General features: G+C 35.7%; 1 protein-coding gene across 5 annotated transcripts in view; it reads right to left on the bottom strand.

Annotated features, from left to right (window-relative positions):
• The window catches only part of Akap6 (A-kinase anchoring protein 6), a 466,251-nt gene that overhangs the window by 258,764 nt on the left and 192,814 nt on the right, over positions 1 to 14,673 (bottom strand). The gene's annotated exons all lie outside the window — the stretch shown is intronic.

Raw genomic sequence — 14,673 nt, 5'->3', positions numbered from 1 at the left:
CTAATGCCAATTTCTTTGTCCTTTTCTGCCCCTTTTTCCATTACTTCTCTCTGCCTCTGTCAAACTGTCCAGGGCTGTAAGGAGGGTGACAGTTCACAAGCCCCAGTGCCACTTCAGCCCACACCATTACTTAATTGCTTCCTTTTGTGTGGATTTCTTGTCACTCTCATATTTGATATATGCTTTGAGTCTATAAACTCTTGATTGGGGGCAAGTCAGGATTTAATGCTCAGAAGAAATGTGTCATTAAGCTTGGGAGAAAATGGAACGATGGTTGGCCATGCTATCACCAGGTGCTGGCACATCTCTCACTCACGGGGTGTTGTTTAAAAAACAACTTTTAAACTTTCTGAAGCATCAGCCTCCTTAAAGACTAAGAAGCAGAGTGAACAGGCACATAAACATATACTGATTGAATTGTAAAAATTATCACAGCCCTCAGCTGGGTAATATACATTTGAAGATTTTATTCAGAGGGGACATTTACAAGCCTTACAAATCGCTACACTCTCATGATAGATTAAGAATATTCATTATTTCATTTATTTTCCTACCTCTTCCTCTCCCACAAGAAGTTTTATTATTTAAATATAAGCTAGCAGAGTAATTATCTTTGTCTCCTGGCAAAGCCTTCATTCACAATAAACAGGAGGGGCTTCCTTACACCAGATAAATGGGTCAGGAAGCAGTCACAGAGTGAAATCACAAGATATGGTCCCTGGCTTATAGATTCAAAAATCTAGGAAACTTCCCTTCCCTTCCATCCCCTCCTCTCCCTACCCCTCCCCTCCCCTCCCCTCCCCTCTCCTCTCCTCTCCTCTCCTCTCTTCTCCTCTCCTTTCCTCTTTTCTGTTCTTCTTTTTTCTTTTTTCTTTCTTTCTTTTTTCATCTTCTTTCCTTCCTTCCCTTTCCTTTTGTTTTATTTTTTTTTTTTTTTTAGATTGCTATCTCAGTGCCTGAGTGCTGGAATTACAGGCATTCACCACCTTATCTGGCTTCTACTGAATATTTTAAAGCATTAAAATGTATGTACATCTTTCTTAAGATTCTAGTATAAAAGATGTAGTGAATATTCTCATCTAGATAATTGTATCTTAAATGAGAGCACTCACTATGTGCTAGGACTTATCTGTATTTTATAAATAAGAAATCACTTAAGTTTCATAAAGATCCATGAAATGAGTACTGTAGCGACTGCCCTTTCACAGGTGAGAAAGGTGAAGCTCAAGGGGTAAGAAGAACTGCTCCACAGCCTGTCGTGGCACAGGAAGGGTAGACTCTGACACAGGCTCACGGGTACCACATGAAGTCATGAAAGCCCTGCTGATCTAACATAGACTTGTCTATGTCCCCGGCAGAAACTGGAAGTTGGAAAATATTTAAATGAAGATTAATTGTGGAGATAAAGGAATGGTATATTAAAAGAAGAAAAGAAAAATTAAAACAATACTTAGTGAATAAATATGGATAATGTAGAGAGTAATTTCTATGGGCAAACAAAATGATTTGATTCCAGGAGTAAACTAAATGTGTTATTTAAAACCTTTGAACTTTAGTTTCTTCAGTTGTAAAACAGAGGTAGCAAAATTCATCTTGGAATCACATGAAGATTATGAGGAAAAACTATATTTTAAGTCCTAATATAAAATAAAGACTTGATAAATGATTTTGAAAACCATTTCTAATCAATAAGCTCCAATTTGATTTTTAATCTCATTTACTCATAGTTGATTACTCTTAGTCTATAGCACTGTGCTCTGAGCTTCAGGGGAGACAGATGGCAAAAGTTCAAACACAACCCCAACCCAAGCAGCAGCAGTAACCACTCTGGGCATTCTAGAAGTCGCCATGACTTCTGCTTCACATGATCACCGAGGCAGTAAAGGAGGCAGCATCTGAACGTCTACACTAGCAAGGATCTCACTATTCCTCTGGTACACCAGTGATCTGGAGGTGATTATATTTCTAGGTTAACAGCCACAAGTTCAAGAATAATCTCACTTATTAATTTGTCAGCCTTCTTTGGAGCAAGTCATTTAGATTAGCACTAGGTAATAGCACTGAGTAATACCTAAAAGACATCACAATCCTCGTCACCCTACCTTTTCCCAACTCCCGAGATATTTGTTTACTTAATATGCCCCTGAGACCCACAGGCTCAAGGTAAGGGCTAGGAAGTTGAAAGTAGTGCTCTGTACTTCCCACCTTATTCATATACCTTCGTGCCTACAAAATCCAGCCCAGAACAGAAGGCTTGTTCTTTTAGAACAATCACTGAAGAAAAAGTACAGTGGTTTCAGGCAGTGTTAACTCTGATGTCCCAAAAAAACTCAAATATTGAAATGCTTTATGAAATATTTAGTTTCTTTTCTAAAGGTTGGTTGGGATGTCTTTAGAATATAAATATATTCCTGGTGATACTGTCTTACAATAAAAGTAGAAAGCTATAAGCAGGAAATACAGAGCAAAAAAAAAGCATGGAATAGTATTATTTTTATGTTGCAAAAAGGTTTATTTTGGCAAAGCCAGAAGCTTTGAGTTCATTGCTTTCTATTGGTTTGTAGAAGATAACTATTAATGATTTAAATACAAAACAAGATTGGAAGTCACATCATCGGAATCTAGCAAAAATAGATATGAACAAAATAATTGGGAATAAACTGGAAACAATAATAAGCTATTATTAATATTAACTGAGCACTTACTGTGTGCTGGACACTTTTATAACCCTTATAACAGCGATATAAAACTTCCACTCTTTGCATTTTATAGGGAAAGAAGGTAGGGATACTTCTGAGTATTCAGGAACAAATCTTCGTTACCTTCTTCCAGGTGGCACCTTAAACTCAAGCACCCCTAATCCTAGAGGGAATGTGGATAAGCAGACCATCTACATATGCCACCAAGTCCCAAAGACCAGGATACTCACACCTTCAAATAATGATTATGGTAATTTAATACTTTTACTATAAATTTTGTATTCCCAGTATTACAAATATCAATACTTAATATTTGGATGCTATCTGTAAACCAGTCTTCTAATAACACGTTAAGCTAATAAATCTCCACAAATGTCCACATTGTGCAGATAAAAGAACTAAAGCATTGAGGAACTATGTAATTTATTTAAGATCATAAAACTATAAAACAGTTAAGTAATTTTGTTCCAGTTAAGCTTAGAGTACTACGTAATACTCTCTGCAGCCAGTCTTACTTCCGTTAGGTACACACAGACAGAATACAAAGGACAGCAGCATCCTCTGTGTCCGTTCTTATTTCCCAAGGCCCTGGGAGGACTTTAGCCCTGGCCACACATCTCCACAACCTCTGTCAAAGCTTTGTTTCAGATCATTCTCCTTCCAGGTTGTGCTTTCTCTCTCCTGTTCTCTCTTACCTTCTTTCTTTCTTGGATACTGTCTCTTTTTTGCTCTTCTCTTCCCTGTACCCTTAGTTCCTTTCTCCCGTAGTTCTCTACTCATCTCCCCTCTTTTTCTCTCTCCTCTGTTTTTTCTCCTCCTTTCTCTGCCATCTTTTCTCTACAGCTCAATGTCTTTCCACCTTTGGAGGATCATAAGTCACATTTAATAACATTTCCCAACATGTTCATAAGTTTTAATGTAAAGGACTGGCTCCTGGACACTGAAGTGCAAAGCTGAAAATATAATAGGTCTATGTTTATATTAGCTCTAAATGCTTCCCTGCTTGGTAAGATGTCCTTGCAAATCAAATATATCTGGAAGAGGAATGCATACAGCTATATGGTAATGCTTGTAGAATACTAAGTTTTTCAAGTGAGTATATGTGAGTGCTTAGCTGCTGTTTATCTAAATATTCTAATTTTTCTCTAGGGATAATATAATATTTTAGTAATATCAAAGTTATCTTTAGGAAAAGCTCAAATTCCATGTGTAGAGAGTATTATACTGAGTGAGCAAGAAAATGATACAGCCAACTTTCTACCAAAGAACTGGAGAGCAAAAGTCAGTGAAGGGTAATAATTCAGCCAGTATACTATCATTAGAGGCAGGAAGACAGAAAATAGTACACTTAAATACATGTGCAGGAAAAGAGAAAGGGATAAATGAGATAAATTCCTCTAGAAATTAGAAGTATGGACCAAATCTTTTTAAGGCTCTGAGAATATGTCTACTTCAAAATTCCTTCTCTATTTTACAAGTGAGGAATTCCAAAAACGTTAGGCACTTGACTGAAAACACACCACAAGTAGGTAGTTCATCCAGAATTTAAGAGTTGGGTTCTCATGCATCGGACTGTAATAATTTATTTTTATGTTTCCATACTAGTTCCTCAGACAAGATTTCTAGAGTTCAATTAAATGAGGGGAACAGAACTAGAGCTTTTAAGAATAATATAATTTCAGAGTATTATTGGTTTATCAACTGTGTATACTATCTAGATTGAGTAGCATGAGGCCTGCTGAGGTAAGTATTTAACTGTCTTTTTTCTGTTTAAACTCCATGACTATGTATCTATATGTACACATGTGGGTTAGGATTTTTATCCAGAAATATTTCCTGAAACTTTACTATGTCAGAAATTGTTTGGGATCTGAGAGTCACCTATCAATGACTCATATTCTTCTCTTAAAGAGTTCACACTCTTAAAGAGTAAACACACCAATAGCCTAAATCAATACGTCTCAAAGTTTAGTCTCAAGACTCTTTTAGATTATTAACAATTATCGAAGGCTCAAAGAACATTTACTTTCTTTGAGTTATACCTATCAATATTCATTTCAAGAATTTTAGAAGTGTTATTTTTAAATGACAGTAATATTTTATGTGTTAACATAAATACTATATTGTTGTAAAAAAATAACTAACTTTCCAAAAGCAGTGAAAAGAGTATCACTGAGCCATATGTAAATCTTGTGACTGTCTTAACAGAGAAGAGCTATATGCCCATTTCTACTTCTGCATTTAATCTATTACATTACATCATTTAGGCTCTGGAAAATTCCACTGTTCACAGAATGAGAATGAGGAAGAAAATAACATATTAGCATTAATATGAAAATAGCTTTAACCTGTGGACCCCTATAAAAGGGTCTTGGGGATCCGTAACAGTACCTGGACCACATTCTGAGTTTGACATAGATTGTTCCATGTGTTCAGAGGCAGAAACCATTTAATTCAGTCTTGAGGCAGCAAAGCGGGCTTCACGGAGGAAATTACAACTAACCTGGTCCCTGGAAAATAAGTCTAACGGATTCAGAAAAGAATAAAGAGGACGAGGAGGAGCAGCGAACATTCCTGGAAAATGAAGTTCAGGAGAGAACAGCTCACTCTGAGTTAAGCAGCTGAATATGGCTAATGTTCTGGAGACAAACAGGGAAACAATGAGAAAGGAGGCTGTAGAGTCTGGCCACAAATTTGCCCTGGAGAATGAACTTCATGTGCAATTTGCTCTGGAGGATGGACTTCACAACAAATTTGCTCTGGATTTTGGACTTCATGCTAAGGATAATTGGTGATTACTGAAGTTTGGAAGCAAAGGAGTGAGAGTAACCATTAGAGGCTTTTCCAAAAGGGCAAAATGTTTCACATAATATACTATAAAGACCTTGCCTCTAGCCAAAAATTGTTATGAAATCATTATTTATAAGCCCATAATTATAAATAAATATTATAAATATGTATAAATGCAAATAAGTACATATATTTATAAGGTTGTTATATGTCAGAATAATAAGTCAGAATGATGTTTATATTTTTCTAACTACACATTCACAGCATGAATTCCCCCCACATAAACTTCCTAAGACATCAGAGAAGTGCATTAACTAAAATTATTGTGCCAATTAGAGGAGAATTACTTTTAATACAATATAAGAATGATCTGTCACCAGACACAGTGGCCATGCTTACAATCCCAGCACTCTGAGAGGAAGATGCAGAATAATCATCACAAGTTTAAGTCCAGCCCGGAAACTTAACAACTTATTGAGACCCTGTCTCAAAATAAAAAATAAAAAAGGGGGGTAGGGATGTAGCTCAGTGCAAAAACCTTGTGTTCAATCCCCAAAACTGAAGAAAAAAATGGTCAGGATACATGGAGTTTTGTGAGGAACAGTGCAGGGGAAGATTCAATAGCTATCAGTACCCAGAGGAGGGAGGAGTTGCTTTAACCATTGTGGTGAAGGTCCTGTAAGAGGCTGGCTTCCTAATAAACAAAGTGGCTGAAGGTTGTTATTCATTGTAACACAGGTTGTCAGTAAAACACAAGTGCTTGGGCTGTGACTCAGCCTAGGTAACAAGGCTCCAGAGCCCAATTCTTAATTATCGTGTTTTATAACAATCCAGTACCGAGGTTCCCTCACTCATTAATAGACATATTGCTCAAAAGAGCTGTTCCTAAAAAGTATAATTTTTTTTGCCATAAAGTTCCACCTATTTCTTTTCTGAATAATCATGTTTTTGGTACCATGAGCAAGGTTATTTTTATAATTCATTCCAACCATTTTCCCCAGGTATAAAAGTATTTCAGAGAAAAAGAAACTTGGTATTGTATTATTCTTCATAGGTTCTACATGTCATTAACAAGACCCTGGTCAATAATCTCTTTAGAATAGCATACATCAAACAATATAAAATTTGGGATGTAGTGAAGATAAGATAAGGAAAACAGATTTATTGAAACTTTATTTTGGAAGTTGAGACAGTCTTCTCTGTGCCATAGGAAATATAGAAATCCAAAACAAAACTACTTCTATTAAACGTGTAATCTTTATTTTGGGTCTTGGGAAGGAAGAAAAAGTAGAGTACTAGACCACCAATTACGACATACATCTCCCTGACTCTCTCTCTCTCTCTCTCTCTCTCTCTCTCTCTCTCTCTCTCTCTCTCTGTGTGTGTGTGTGTGTGTCTGTGTCTCTCTGTCTCTCTCTGTGTCTCTCTGTGTCTCTCTCTGTGTGTCTGTGTCTCTGTCTCTGTCTCTCTCTGTGTCTCTCTCTCTGTCTCTCCCTCTCCTAAAGCAAATAGTAATGAATAGTCTCCAAAATAAATAAAAATATCAAACATAGTCTGGCAGGATGAATGGCCTTCACTCAGGACCTACATTCTTAGAATGATATTTTCCATATTGTCTGAACAGAGTACAAGCAAAAATGCTGATGGCCATTATAATGCAAAGTCTGCCAAGGTTCCAAATCTGCTTCATTTAGTTGATCTAATTTGCATAAATTTCAAGTAATCCATATCAAATTTTTACTGAGTTATTCACTTGTTTACTGGTACCATTTGCCCTCATTTCTTGGCATCTTCTAAACACTAGCCAGGCCTCAGATTCTTCTAGGATGTCTGGTTCTTGTCACATTGCAGTGTTAGGAATGCAGCATGAATAGCTTCATACCTCCAGGCTCATTAGTGCCACAGCTTACATTCACTCACTATTACAATCTTCTAAGCAGAATTCATCCAGATTCTCATAGAACATAAAACTAGCCATGTTGAAATGATATATTCCAATGAATAGTTTCAGAAAAATCACTGCTTCTCTTAGTACAGTCAGTCTTGCATAGAATTTCATAACTAAGAAGTATTTCTAGGTCAGTCAATGCAATTTCTTTATTGATGCTTATTTCTAACAACTAAAGTTTGAAAGGCTAAGTTTATAATTTTATTTAGAGGTGGAATTAAGATTCTAATTCTAGTTCTTTTTAATGTACTTGATACTAATTCTTTAGATTCATAGAGAAAGTCATAATGATAAAACTAATATTTATGCAGCCTTGAATGTACAATCAGCTTTTGGTTTTGGTAATTCCATACAATTGGCACAATGGGATGACAAACATAATTAATATCTCATTCTAAGACTACAAGGCATAGTAAACTTTATGTGATTTATTCAAGTTTTCATAATTAAAATGTAAGGTTGTGAATTAAGCCCCAAATTCTTGCTCTCAACTCCTATGCTCCTAGGTAAATTAATAACTTTTTACACCTCTCTTTCTTCAGTGGGAAAGTGGGAGCATAACATGTTTGCATCAAGAAGGGGTTTGTTTTGAGAATTCAATGTGCTGACGTGTTAGGTGAATGTATTCCTTAGCATCTTGCCTGACACACTGCACACAGATAATAAATGTCAAGGTTTCATTTTGTTGTTTAAATTGTTATCTTTCAAAAACATCTTCCCAGCAATACAAAGTTATTACTTTAGGCTTCATGATAAACAGTAATGCCTAGGAATTACCCTCATTGAATTTAAAAATGCAAAACTGAGCTTGTTTCTCTTTTAGTTTTCACCATTACAGAAATATTTGCTATCAAATGCAGTGAGGCACTGTCATCATATTGGCACAACGAGATGTTACTGCATTGTGGCCCTTCATACCAAATAAAGCACAAAGAACTTGGCATTTTTATTTTGATGGTTAAAACTCTAAACAAAAGGGTGGATCATTTTCCCTGGGTATTACAGAGGCCACCAACTAGATGCAATGACTGGATGACGCCTCACGGTGGTGGTAAATCATCGCTGATAAAGCCTTTGAGACGCGAAGGCTCTGCAGACACCGAACTGATGCTGCACTGAAACATCCTTAGAGTGTCAACCAGGAAGAAACTTGCTAAATTCCCTGTAGTTATTCTTAGCCAAAATTAATTTTACATGCTCAAAAAATCTATTAGTAAAAGTGTTCATTCATGGTGACGTTGCACAAGTAAAATATACACAAAGGGTTTTGTTTTTGTTTTTGCTTTTGTGTTTACTGTCCTTAAAAAGATTTTGTAGCCTCATCTTTAACAATGTTATGCAGATTTAGAATTCTCAACTTGGATTTGGGCCATAATTTTTGCATATAATGCAGCATTTATCTTTTGCCCATTCATTTACTGTGTATCTTCATTTCATGTGTCCCTTGGAGCAATTCATTAAGCTACTTATATCTCCCAGCCTGCAAATTTCAGCTTGAAATCTCAATTCTTTAGATGCCCTTGTTCCTTCACTCTCTTAATTTAAAACAGAAACACATTTTTTTCAATTTGCTCTTTATAGCATCTTCTACTTCTGTCCCTTTCTGCAGCCTGCTTCCAAAACCACAGTTCAGATCCTCGTACCACATGTTCAGGTTTTTGCAATATCTTTTGAAATTAGCATAAGAGAGCTAACTCCTGACCTTGACTGCACATTACAATGCTTTGAAGAGTTTTTAAAATGCCAAATCCCTGAGATTCTCGTTATTGATTTTGGGGTGGAGTTAGATGTTGGGAGTCTTGCACAGCTCTTCAGTAATTATAATGTACAGTCACAATTGCAAATCAGTGTGCTTACAAGTGTATCCAGCATTCCACAGCCAGATTAACCTTCTTATACTACCAGTTCTGTGGGACAAATAAATTTGAGTCATTTCCCATCAAATTTGCAAATTAGTGGCTTTGAAGGCCAAATATATCTTATGACAGTGCTCTGTGTGGTCTGCTTAAAAACTGTTTAGACAAAATGTTTAAAAATTGAGGGATGCCACAGAAAACACAGATTTCCTACTTCTTTTTTAAAAATTGTAAGAAATGCCATAGAAGCCCCATATTTCCATGTGGCCATCATCTGAAGCTCAGTAGCAGCTGCCCTTCAGACCTGTCATATGTCTTCCAGTTGATTCCATCCATCACTGCCCATTTATATTGGTTATACGACTCATTTTTATCACTTGCCTGGTCTTTTAGAGTTATTTTAGTTTGTAATGCTAGTCTAAAGAATAAAGTTCAAACTCAATGATACATTCACTTACTCATTCCCTTACGTACTCATTTATTGGTGGATCCCTTAGACAGATACAGCGGTACCTCGGCTCACAAACTTAATTCGTTCCATGATTCTGGTTGCAAACTGAATTGAATGAAAACCAAATCGAATTCACTGGCTAGGTTTAATGGTGACCTAATGTGGAAATTTGATTCGGTTCTCATTCAATTCAGTTTGTGACCAGAATCATGGAAAGAATTATGTTTGAATAAGGCACCACTGTAATAGCTTTGTGGCTTTCCTACACAAACACTGGGAATTTAAAGTCCCACATATTCTGATAATATTACAACTTTATAGTTTCCTTTCTTTTAACAAACTCTGGTCTAACCACAGTTAGTTTAAGAGACAGTCTTCTCCCGGTATTTATACCCTGGAGGCTCATTTCCAAAACTTCTTTGCAGTTAGATGATACCATGTGATACAGTCTGAGCCAATGGGATGTGAGCAAAAGTAATACGAGAAATTTCTAAGTCACAACCATTAAAACAAAGCTAACTACTCATTTCACTCTTCTTGTGAGAAGTATTATAGGCATGGTATTAGAAAGCACCTGGAACAAGAATTCTGATCTCTGGTGACTTCTTTCTTCTCTGTATTGTTTGATTCTTGTTAAATAAGAGAGAAACAGACTTCTGTTTTACTATATTTTGGGAATCTCTTTTTTTATTCCAGCTTAGCCTACTACTCCAAAACATCAATAATTGTCTACTACAATTTTCTCATGCATACCTTGGATATCCTTAATTGTAACTTCATTTACATGAAAAATTCTATCATTCTTCATCACTGTTACTTAAATTCTACTCAGTATTCCAGGCCCAGCTCAACTATTCCTTGTTCTGCAGTGCTTGGTCTACCTATATTTGTTTTCTTTATTCTGCTTTCCCATATGACTTTCCACTTGGAAGTTATAAAATATTGTATTATATAATAAGAACAGAACCTGGAAATATCCTTCTATATCTTCTTAAAGTTTTAAGTCCAGAATTTAAACCAAAATTTCATATCATGCACAATAAAAATAAAAAATAGTAATTAGAGTTCCTACAGTATTGCATTATTATGCCTCTTCTTGAATGATGATCTGCACTGTTAACTCATGTTCAGTCTACGATCCTTTAAGACTCTTGAGTCTCCTGGTTTTAATTACAAATTTGAGTATCCCAAATTTTATAAGAACTTCATTTTCCTTGATATAAATAAAATTTTAGTTCTTTATCTTTCATCTAAATAGTTCCTGAACTTTCTGCATAGATGTTTCTAACACTTAGAAATGCACAAAAGATCAAGGTTTCAAATTTGAGCAGTGATGAGGAGCCAGCTCATATTTATTTCATAGTAGGAACATGATAATTTCTAGAACAGTAGAGACAGAAAAAAAAAGAAGATATTCTCAGGGAAAATAGGTTCAAGAAAGTGAAAAGAAGGTACAGAAAAAAAAGAGTAAAGAAAAAGGAATGGGAGAAAAGTTGTAAAGAACAGAATACATGGATGAGAAAACTATCAACTTTAAAAGACAAAAGTCAGCATAAGAGAATTGCAATGCAAAAGGCAATACCAGTGAAGAAAAGTAGAACTGCTTCATAAGACTTCCTGTCTGATGCTCCTAAAATATCAGCACCCCAAAACAAGCTGCCACTTCACTAACACAAAGGAAAACTCGTTGTAGTTGGTACTATAGAAACATCAAGGCAAAGAAGAACTAACATAGTGAAATTTTGACTATGAAATACTATTAGTGAAGAAAAAAGATAAAACTCTGTTCCAAATGGGATTTCCCAAATCAAATAAACAATGTCCAGAAAGAACTTTCAAAACTAGTATTTTTAAAAGATTACTTATTTCTAGCCTTGAAGTCAAGTCCTGTCCTACAGGAAGGACTAGGGTGAGGTTCTTAAAAGACAAGATGTAGTTATATTGAGATAAAATGAAAAAATAACACAAATACCCAAAACTATAAGAACTCCTAGAATAAAATGGGGAAATTGATAATACTGGACTTGGCAATAATTTCTTGAAATGGAATCAAAAGCACAAACAACAAAAACAAAATAGATAAATGGTACTACATTAAACTTAAAAGCCTTTGTGCATCAAAAAGCACAATCAAATGCCTATCAGCAGGTAAATGAGAAAATAATAAACAAAAAGTGGTGTGTGTGTGTGTGTGTGTGTGTGTGTGTGTGTGTAATGGAGTACTATTTGGCATTAAAAAGAAAATAAATTCTATCACATACCACAGTAAGGATGGAACTTAAGGACACTATGGTAAGTGAAATGAGCCAGTCAACAGTCTCAGAAAGATAAATACTGAATGTTTCCACATATATGAGGTATTCAGAATGATCAAAAAGATAAAAGCACAATGGTAGTTACAAAAGGCTAGGGAGAGAGAAAGCTGTTGTTTAGTGGTATAAAGTTTCAGATTCGCAAGATGAAAAAGTTTGGAGATGTGTTTTTAACACCAGTGAACTGCATTCCTAAAATACTGAAGATGGTAAATTGTATGTTACATATTTTTAAGCATGAATGAACAAGAAAGGAAAGGAAAATAAAAGAAAAAACAAACATGGAAAATTACAACTTCGATACAAATGCTATTATCAGGGAGGTGGAACTGATGTGTCAGTGTACAACCAGATGAAGGCTGAAAGATAGGACGCATCCTGTCAGGGGTCATTTTATTGTGGAAAGTGAAATGTGAAAAATCAGTTTCAAGTCAGTTCCACACAAAATCTCTACTGTACTCACATAACAGTGGATTGATCACTTGTCAGCTTCATCTTCTGACAAGGAGCGAGCACTGAGCTAAGTATCTGCCAGACTGAACCCAAAATAACTTATGTGCAATGATATCCCCAGCTGGCAGCAAGCAACTTTTGAAAATTATGTTACAGATGTCTCTAGGACAAAGTGCAACAACAACTGAGCCACTGGACTATAGTGGAGATGCTGGAATCCAGCATCTGAAGACATTTGCATCTCTGTGGAAAAATGAGCTCAGCCATGTCATGCACCCATCCATCAGTGTGGCTTTGCTGATTCTATCCTAGTACAGTCATATTTGTAAGACAGGTTTCGAGAATTTCATTTGAGCAGGAAGCCTGTGGTGTGACAAGGGAATCTTGTACTACATCGCAAAGGATTTCTCTTATGGAATGTCTCCCTGAGGTGGCATCACCTAGCAGTGTACTTGGCCAGACATCCTGGGAATCATGTAACTGTTAACTTGACCTCAATAATTTCCTACTTTGACTATGGGGCTATTTACCAGGTCATTTCTATACATGTAATGAAGAAAAGGCCACACTGTTCAATTACTAAGCTAGTAGTAGTTTGTGGCTTTGTAAACAGATTTTAGCTGCACATATGATTATTGTGTATAATCTGTGGCATTTGAATATATCTCAAGAAGAAAATCAAATCACCTCTAGCATCTCAATTAGAATCCCAGTCCTTAACATTTAGCAGCTATGTGACCTGGGAAAGTCATTTGTATTCAACTCTCAGATTCTTCATCTATAAAATGGGACTAATAACAGATTTCCCATCAGATTTTGTGTAAATTACATTAGTTTATTTAAAAACCTGCTTCATAATAAATACTAATAAGAAATTATTTTCCTTCTGTCCCCCTTAATCAATAATAGCAATTATTGAATTTTCTTGGTAAAAGGTAAGACAGGAAATATTTTAGTCACTGAGTTCTCCTAGTTACTGTTGCAACTACTCAGATCTGTCTTTGTAGAGCAAAAACATCCACAGACAGTAAGCTTGGCTATGTTCCAATGTAGCATTATTTTAAAATGTTGTAGTCTCAGACAGGCAACATGATGCAAAGAAAGAGAACTGGACTAAGAATCAAAAGACATGGGTTTGTGTTTCAACTTTCCAAAGGAGTCTGTTTTTAAGTCTGTCTGTCTACCTACCTATCTAGCCACATACTTTATCCTGGAAAAATAACTTAAGCTTAGCGAACCTGTGTTTCCATCAATAAAAAGAGAAATTAATCTACCATGACCTGCACTCTGCAAATCATGGCTTTGAAGATCAAATTTAAAAACATATTTGGAAAAATACATCTTTACATGTAGCAAAGTGCTATATCAAATGATACAAGGCATGGTCATTTGCATGCCATTGAATAAAAAACTTAACGACAATTAAATTAAGTAGACCTATTTCAAATGGAGTTGTGGAGAATGAACTATTATTGTTGGCGAAGAGTTAAAATTTTTGGTTATGCTGCCTCTTAACTATGGAGTTCAAAACAGAATTTTTACATCTATCCTCAAGGAGTTCATCACATCTAACAATTCGCTAAAAGCAAGTATTTACCCAAAATGTCAGTTCCCCATTCCAAAATCCATGGGTGCTATATACAATATAAAGACAGCATGGTTATAAAGCAAGAAGTCTAACAGAGGAGGGAAAGAAAAAACTAAGATTCCCAATAAAATTAAAAGTGTCTATGCTATTTCAACAGGAAGTTACTAAAGATGTGGAAACTACTATGAGGCTCAGAAAGCACTGAAGGCAATTGAAATATTCCATTCATGTTTTCCAGAACTACTTGTGTGTGCATGACTATTGTTCTATTTTAATTTTTGTTACATCTGAAATATTCCATTCATGCATTGCCGAAGTACTTGTGGCTATTGTTCTATTTTTGTTGTTGTTGTTGTTGTTGTTGTTGTTACATCTAGGACATCCACCATTGGGATCCCTATTAAATTTGAGCAGTATCAACAGATAATACTATACTAGGCAGGGAACTCATCAAGCTAACCAAAAGGCAGTTCCTACTGATGCAGTGGTAACTGCACTCTTTCATGTCTTTCTTTAAGGAATCAGTTAGGTTTATCAAAAACAATAGCACATTTGATAATGGATGAAGAGGAGTTG

The sequence above is a fragment of the Cavia porcellus genome, unplaced genomic scaffold (assembly GCF_034190915.1).
Source record: "Cavia porcellus strain 051 isolate PalLab524CR breed Dunkin Hartley unplaced genomic scaffold, mCavPor4.1 scaffold_1, whole genome shotgun sequence".
Lineage (NCBI taxonomy): Eukaryota > Metazoa > Chordata > Mammalia > Rodentia > Caviidae > Cavia > Cavia porcellus.
The sequence above is the reverse complement of the archived record's forward strand: the minus strand, read 5'-3'. Positions and strand labels throughout refer to the sequence as shown.